Here is a 9,193-nt window from a genome sequence, read left to right as displayed (position 1 = left end):
GGAATGAGACATGCTTATGCTTTTTTTAGATGCCTTTTATGTGTTCCTTTGAGCTCATGGTGGTGAAAGGCTATGTACCGAGTTCATAAAGGAGGCATAAGGCTAGTGAATATTGATGTTGTAATCATTTGGCACTTTTTATAAATGCCATTGGTATGTGTTCTCTACTCTCATCCATTTTTATAAGCTTTAAATTGATCTTTGCATAACTAGAAAGCTAGATATATGGTGAGGGTACCTTGGCATATAGGCACAGAGGGCAAGGGGAGAGTGTTCTTGAATCTTCCTTGCCCCATGAGTGCCGTGGTAAAGTGGTAAGGAAGAGAATTAGGTACTATGGTGGTGAAGACTTGGCCCAAGCCCTTGCTCTTGGATTTCAAACTTGAGTAAGGGGGTTGGAAGAGCTTGGCTAGGAGATCAACAAGCTTCAAGGCATTTGTTACATTGACTTCTAAGTGTTTTTAACAAATGAATTTGTTACATTGACTTCTAAGTGTTTTTAACAAATGCATTTTGATGGGCAAAGATTTGGAGCAATGGATATAGCGTTGCAAGTGAAACTAAATTGAGTTTATATTGAGATTTCGTTGTTGCAAAACAGAGGATTGTTGCCATCAAATTTGGTCAAGGCATTGACATGGATGCGTAGGGCTTGTTTAAAGAATTCCATCAAGCTAAAGACTTCCAAAATCGGCCTTCGTTTGATTTGAGATTTGGTCACTATTATCTTGAAGTTGACTTTTCAAAAAAAAGTTCAAACAAAGAATAGTACAAGGTTGACCAAGTCAAAGGAAACTACATAAGTGGATAGAGCATTGAAACACCTCTATAGAGCCAAAGACCATTCAATTTGGAGTTTGGGAACCCTTCCAAAAGTCTTTTGAGCAATTGAGATGATGCCAAAGTCCAAACTAAACAAGGGGAACTACAAGGAAGCTCTTGAGTATGAAGTGGGTACATCAGAAGCAAGACAAGAAGCAAATTAGGTTGCTCAAGGAGCTATGAAAGAAGAAATTGATGGCAACACCAATGACGGGGTGGGGTGCATCAAAAGGTAAAATGTTCCATAAATACCTAAAGAAGGTGGGGACATGAATATGAACATGAACAACATGGTGTATCTCATGCAAATTATGATTAAACACATGGACCAAAGATTTCAATTCATGGTGGACTAGTTTGACTCTATGAGCAAGGAGTTGCATGATGGGATTAGAAGCTTGAGGCAAGATGGGGATAAAGGCAAAGAAGCTTACAGTGGACTTGTGTTGCATCCATAAGCACCAAACACTTTTCCACGAATGGGGCCACAAGCTTATGGATCTTTTGCGGGACCTTCATATGCAAAAGCATTGCATAGTCCTCAAGCTGGTATATGCAACCTGTTGATGGGAATCATGGGTCTATTCTTGGAAAGGACAAGATGCCTCCGTCATTGATACATCAAGGTGGAACAAGTATGCCCGGTATGCCTATGCATGGTCCTATGAATGGGGTTTCATCAATGCAAGGGAGAAATGTGGATAAAAGTAAAGGCATAGTTTTGGAAGAATCAAGAGTGAATGGAAATTGGAATCATCCACACATGAGTGAACAACGCTTTGATGAAATGGATCATCATCCTTCACACATGAGTAGTCATCACTTTGATGAGATGGGTCATCATTTTAATGGGATGGAACCTAATCATGGTAGACCTCATCACTTTAATGAGTTTGGGGCCAATCATTTTAGACTAACGGAGCATAGACTTTATGTTCATCATCGAGGTGGTGATGAAGATGAGTTTAAGGGTGTGAAGGACAAGTTGACTTTTACTAAGTTTAAGGGTGAAGGCTCAACCAATGAGGAGTTTGAAGAATGGATTGACAAGATGGAGCTTTTACTTTGAACTTAGTCTTTGTAGTGATAGAGCCAAGGTTTTGTTTGCTACTTTGCATCTAGAAGGTTATGCTCATGCATGGTGGCGGCATTTGAATGCTCATGGCTATTTGATCATGGCTATTTGATCACTACTTGGGAAGGTTTCAAGAATGGGATGAGGAGAACCTTTGTTTCAACCCTCAATAGCTCAAGGATGGTGGAGAAATGGGATGATCTCACTCAAACGGGCAATGCCAAGGACTATATGCATAAGTTTATGAAGTTTTCACTTCATGTGGAAGGCTTGAGTGAGGAGTACAAATTGAGGAATTTTATCAAAGGGCTACAAAATAACATCAAGGTTGATGTGGATGCTCAAAGGCCCGAAACCATCAAGGAGGCCATGCTTCTTGCGGAGATCTATGAGGCAAAGTATACACATGCTAGTGGAATGAGGCATGAATTTAGGGCTGATATTGGCACTTCAACTTTGGGCAAATCTTCAAGTAGAGTTTCTTATCACACGGGTCCTCCTAGGTTCCTAATTGTCTATGGAATTGGTGGAAGAGGAAACTTCAGATTTGGTAACTCTTTTCCTCGACCTCCAAATGGTGATGGGAAGCAAATTGATACGAAAGCATCTATTAAGAGCAAGGTTATTGGGGAAGATTATCACCAAACTTTACATTAAGGAGGATGTGGATGAATATGAGGAGTATTTGAAGATGCCAATAATGAAGTTGAGGATGTAGAAAAAAATAGTGAATTCCCTTTTGGCCCAGGTGGATTAAAGAAGGGAGATGTTGACTATGATGATGGATTACCATTGCTTATGTGTGCTTATCTCATGACAAGGACAATATGGCTATCTTATGCAATATCTCAAGTGATGCCTATGTTGGTTGCAAAGGAGCCAATACATTAAGGTTGAAGGCATGCATTAATGGAAGGGTGGCACATGTTTTGATTGATAGTGGAAGCACACATAGCTTTATCAATACCAGATCCATGTGCAGTCTCAAATTACAGCCTGTAGCTTTATCTTTGTGGCATGAGGTTCAAGCGGCTAGTGGAGCAAAGATGGATTGCACAATGGTATGCAAAGATGTGAGGTTGATTCTCACATATGATTACACTTGCAAGGCTGATTTACTTGTATTAGATATGGGTCCCATTGACATTGTTTTGGGATGCGATTGGTTAGCAACTCTTGGGTTGTTCCACATGAATTTCCAGCAAGGGTATATGAATGGAAACCATGAGGTTACATTGACCAGAACTCATGTGCCAAGTATTAAGATGATCAATGCAACACAACTCAAAAGGGAGTTAAAGAAAATGGGATGCATATATATTTTATAGCTTTGCAAAGAAGAAAGCAATGAAAAAAAGGGTGAGGTTATGCATAAATGTATGAAGGGATTGTTGAAGGAGTATGAGGATGTGTTCAAAATGCCAAAGTGATTGCCGCCAAAAAGGAAGGTGGATCATGGGATAGAGCTTGAGCTGCATACCAAGCCCGTTTAACAAACCACCTTATAGTAGGTTGTCAAAAGTGGAGAAGGGTGAAGTGGCAAAGCAAATTCAAGAGCTTATGGACATGGGATGGGTTAGTCATAGCCAATCACCTTTTGCATCACCCGTACTCTTGGTTAAGAAGAAGGATGATACTTTTTGCATGTGTGTGGACTATAGGGATTTGAATAAATCTACAATCAAGAATAGATTTCCCATTCCACGAATTGATGACTTGCTTTATGAGTTGAAAGGTGCATGTTTCTTCTCCAAGATTGATTTAAGATCAGGTTATCACCAATTGAGAATCAAGGAAGGTGATGAGTACAAAACGGCATTTCAGATCGAGAGAGGTCTCTACCAGTATTTGGTTATGCCATTTGGGTTGTGCAATGCACTCGCAACATTTCAAGCTTTAATGAACAAGGTGCTTGGACATTTCCTCTACAAGTGGGTGCTTGTATTCTTTGATGATATCTTGATATATAGTAAAGGGAGAAGGAGCACTTAATGCATGTAAGGGCTGTTTTTAGATGCTTTAAGGGCCAACAACTTATATGCAAAGGAGAGCAAATGTAAGGGCTGTTTTTAGATGCTTTAAGGGCCAACAACTTATATGCAAAGGAGAGCAAATGTACATTTATGGCACAAAAGGTTGAGGACACATAGTGAGCAAAGAAAGCATTATGGTGGACCCTAAGAAGGTTGAGTTTGTTAAGAATTAGCCCATGCCTACAAATACCACTCAATTAAGGGGATTCTTGGGTTTGTTATTATTTTATAGGAGGTTCATTAAGAGGTATGCTCATATTGTGGCACCTCTTACCGACAAGCTTAAGAAAGAAGCTTTCTTTCGGGATGCTATAGCCGATAAGAGATTCAGGCATTGAGGCTATTTTGTTCCAAGAACAGTGATCGCTTTGAGAGTTGAAAGCTTGATGATAAGGAAATGGTTATGCATGTCTATGATTAAGAGATGTTGGCAATACTTCATGCAATAAAGAAGTGGCATCATTACTATCGGAATGCACATCGAAAAAATAAAACAAGTGCTGCAGAGAACAAAATGTAGAAGTGTAGAGAGAGAGAGAAGCTGTATAAACTATGATATATACACAAGATCTGGTACAATGGGAAGTGGGGGACCAAGGGTGGTATTTATACCACCCCCCCTTAGTGTTAGTCGGCTAGCTTAAAAGCAACTTGAATGTCCACGACCAACCTAAAAGCCAGTTAGGCAAAAATATAGTCGACCATGACAAGTAGAGTCGGCTAGCAACAAAGGGCCCCCACGACCAGAAAAAATAGGGAAAACATGAAAAAAATGGGGGGAAATAAGAAAAGGTCTGGGCGGGTACACACAAACAATGGCCCTCACTGTACAGACAGGAGATGACTGCTAACACCCCCTCTCAGCTCTGGTGGATGTGGAACCAACCCCAGTGAGCTAGAGTGGTGTGGAGCATTGCCTAAGGTAGAGACTTCGTAAAGAGGTCCACCTCATTTTCCATCGTTGAACAAAACTCTAGTAAGATGTTATCAGTAAAAAAACTTCTCACGAACAAAGTGAATCTGGATGACCATGGGTTCCGCCAGGGGAAACCCAATCTCACCAAGTAACCTCTACAACCTCACCAGCTCGCAAGCAGCACCACAAGCAGCCCGGTACTTTACCTCTATAGAGATGACAAGGCAAAAGTTGGTTGCCTCTTGTTGCTCCATGAAATAGCTCCTGAGCCAAGGATAAATCTGTAGCCTAATGTAGATCTCCTCATGTCTGGATCTCCTCCCCAATCCAAGTCACTCCAACCTTGGAATCTAGCTCCATCCATCGTTCCCTCTTTAGTGTCATTAGAAGAGTCCAAGATCCTTTGTACCATGTAGATACCGCAAGATCCGCAATCCTGCGTCCCAATAAGTCTTCAAAGGTGTCTGCATGAATGAGCTCAATAGCCCCACTGGGAAGCTCAAGTCCAATATGGTGTTCAGCAACCAAATCAATGAGCAAAACTGCTTCCAATACAAGGAGGCATTAACCTGTCACAAGGATCATACTATAACTTTGGTATGCAAAGTCATGGTGTTGCGCCTGACACTGTAGTAGCGATGGAAGGACCAATGGCAGCAGGCGGAGTAGAACCCGCGATGCACGATGTGAGCATCACCTCGGTAACACACGTGTGAAGGTGACGAACTATAACCATCGTAGAGCCGTTGTTAAGATCAAGAAGGCATTGTTTAAAAAGAGTGACCAACTACTGCAGAGATGGATGATGCTAAGAGTAGAGGAATGCTGAGAGTGGTGTGTATTGAGAGTAGTGTGTGCTGACTTATTATTGGTGTGATATGTAATGGAGTATAGCTTTATAAATTCTCATTATTAGTTGACGCTTATTTCATGAAACTTAAAGCATGTTGAATCTGACATGTGTTCATCTGTACTAAGTATCAGTTCTGTGTTACTCTATAATTTGTTTGAACTGAATCAAGAACACACTTACCATTGCTTCTCTCATATGTGTCATCTGTACTAAGTATCAGTTCTGTGTTACTCTATAATTCGTTTGAACTGAATCAAGAACACACTTACCATTGCTTCTGTCATATGTGTCACATGTTATTTTGGGATGTCTGTGTGTATTATGTTTCTACTTTAATGGTACATCTGTGTAAAAGAGAGAGTGTAAGTGTGATGTAGAATAAGAGTTGGGAAACACTATGCATGAACATGTCCAGTCGAGTGGAGTCTATAATGTTCCTCATGGCCATGTAAGGATTGGTGTTTTGAATCTAGAATTTCTTGTGGGAGTCTACGCATCTTCCACGGCATTGCCTGACTAGTCTAATACACCAGATTGTTGTTCTGCCATTCCACTATTAGGGAAAACAATGAGAAACACCTGACGATCTTATTGGGGAACAAAACCTCTCTCGGGGAACAAAACCTTTGTTAGGGACCAAAACCTATGCTGGGTAGCATTCTACACTAGTAAGCAAGGGAGAGTGAAAATCCATTTTAAGCAAAACCTATGCTGGGTAGCATTCTACACTAGTAAGCAAGGGAGAGTGAAAATCCATTTCAAGCAAAACCACGGTGAAATCGCAGCATGAAAGGAATTTTCAAAAGTCAACATGAAGAGCTTTTCACCACACGACTCGACTAGATTCAAGGATGTCTCATGTGTGTTTATGAATCTAAAGAGAGTAAAAAGTAATGCCTACCAAGAGACCCTCTAGGAAGCTTGCAACAGGGAGTACTTTGCACTGTCATAACCAAGAAGACAGTGTGGAAACATTTGCTAACCCGCATGAGCAAGAGGTAGCATTAGAAGTTAAACACAACTTGGACCAAGAAAAGGAGTGTTAAGAGCGAGAAGCAGTGCACAATCCAGGTCCGGAAGATTTAGAAAGGGTGAAGCAACCAAAGCAAGAAGAACAACCACAAGGAAACCAAACCAAGAAGAACAACCACAAGGGTGAAGCAACCAAACCAAGAAGAACAACCACAAGGAAACCACCAGAAATGGTTCAAGGGAGCCATGACATCATTAGCCAAAAATTTCTTGGTATTCTCATGTGATAAAGGGGAAGATGCAGATCTACATGTGAGGAGGTTTGAGCAATATTAGAAAGTGGCCAGACCTTGGGATTAAGAAGAGCCGAGTGAAATCCGCAGGGATGCCTTCATGAATACCTTCAAGGACAAAGCCATGGAGTGGGTGTCAATATATCAGGACAACAATCGAGAGAGCTCTGACAAGAGGACATGGATGTGGAAGCTTATGCAACAAAACTGTTAAGCTTGAGGCAGAGAGTGGCAGAACAGACTTGACCCTCGATACAAATAGTTGCCGATTGGTTTGTCCAAGGGCTTAAGCTAGACATCCATGCAACAGTCAGACAAAGCAAGTGGAAACTAAAGAATAATTCGAGGAATTGGTGGAGCTTGCCAAAAGGGCGAAAAAAAGAAGTCAGGAAAGGAGACAAAAAGGAAGCCCAGGAAGTCACCACTGAAGAAGATGACTCAAGCGACTCTTCGCAGGACACTCCAATGGTGGCAAAAAAGAAAGATAAAAAGAAGAAATCCGGGAAGGTACTAGCAAGTTTCTAAGAACTAATGCAGTAGATGAAGCAGCTGGTGCAAGAAACGAAAAAGGGCAAAGGCGTAGATTTCCAGAAGAATGTGTTCTGTTCCCAATGCAAGAAGGAAGGTCACCTCAAGGAGGAATGCACTGTACCTCCAACTTGCTCTATTTGTAACATGTACAACCACAGTACATGGAATTGTAAATATAACATGAAGAATAGAGCTCCTATGGTGAACAACATAGAGGGAGCATAAAGAAGACCCCCTGGAATGGGAAGGTATGGGAATATGTTGAGATATCGAGCTCATCTAGTAAGGCGGGGGACACTGATGACTCGCTTGGGAGATAGGCCCCACACTTAAACCACTGGAATGGTTGGTGAGATCATGGGTGATATGCGGCCAGTGGATGATAGGCTATGTGACAGCCATTCTTGAGACTAGCATAGTTATAGCGCCAGCTCATTTAGTTGGGTTCACACTATAGAGAATCCTAGTATGTATTTGGTTGAGTACCTTTTCATATCGTGTGTACTCTTATCTTTGTATATGGTATGTTGAGTGTTGTGTGAAGAAGAAGAAGATTTTCAGCCTCTCACCTTGTGTGTTCTCTTTTAGGGTGTGTGTGCTTGTAAGAGCTCAAGCTCTCTTCTCCCCTGCATCTTTTCATGGTATTAGAGCCTGGTTCATGCTAAGGGCTGAGCTGCAAGCAAGAGAAGCGCAGGAAATGGTACGAGGATAAGAGCTTCATCTACTCTTCCCTATTTGTGTTGGTGACTACACCCTTGTCGGGAGCTCTACGGGAGGCACCGGCACAAACGATCTCTGATTGAGGAGCTTTCTTCGCGGGAGTAAAGCTATAGGGCAACTATATTGGGAAAGGGTTTAGGTTGACAAATTTTGCCCGAAACGACCTCTGATTGAGGAGCTTTCTTTCCATGCTGGGAGGTTCAGGTTGATAAAGTTCCTAATGGGAAAGGGTTACTGGGATCACATAGAAGGTGAGCGCAAGAGGCACTGGAGATACCGGAGATCAATCCGACTGCTTTGTAGATGTGAAAGACTTCAAGGATTGGAACTAAGGAGCCAGAAAAGTTATGTATTGGCTCTCTATCAGTATACAGGACACCATGATTGGGCACATACAAGATGCCAAGTCCCCCAAGGAGGCGTGGGACACCTTGGTAAAACTCTATGAAACAAATACCAAGGCACGAAAGATACAGTTGAAGAATGAACTTCATACTGTAGAGAAAAAGAATATGTTTGTGAATGACTATGCATTGAAGATCAAGGGTATTGTGGAATCCCTTGCATCTATTGGTGTTTCAGTAGATGATGATGATAAGGTGGAAGTCTGTCTACGTGGTCTTGGGCCACAATACAAGGCGTTCAAGACGTCTATTTAGACTCGAGAAAATATTTCCAATTTCACAGATTTGGTGTCTATGTTGATTATAGAAGAGAAGAGCTTGGGTGAAGACCAACAGTCTTCACAAAACAAAAACAGTTCATAGCAACAGGCCTTCTACACAAGTTCAGGAAGAGGACGAGGTAGAGGAGGCCATGGACGCGGCCAAGGAGGTGGCCAAACAGGTAATTAGAATTATGGCCAGCAGCAGCAGCAACAACAACAGTCCCAGAATTCATAACAATAACAACACACTGGTGGAAGAGGCCAATTCACAGGCAGGGGGAGTCAAAGAGGTCGTGGAAATTGGCAAAGGC

This window comes from Cibotium barometz, chromosome 11, assembly GCF_041138505.1.
Source record: "Cibotium barometz isolate CiBa-2024 chromosome 11, ASM4113850v1, whole genome shotgun sequence".
Classification (NCBI taxonomy): domain Eukaryota; kingdom Viridiplantae; phylum Streptophyta; class Polypodiopsida; order Cyatheales; family Cibotiaceae; genus Cibotium; species Cibotium barometz.
This window is presented reverse-complemented; position numbering follows the sequence as displayed.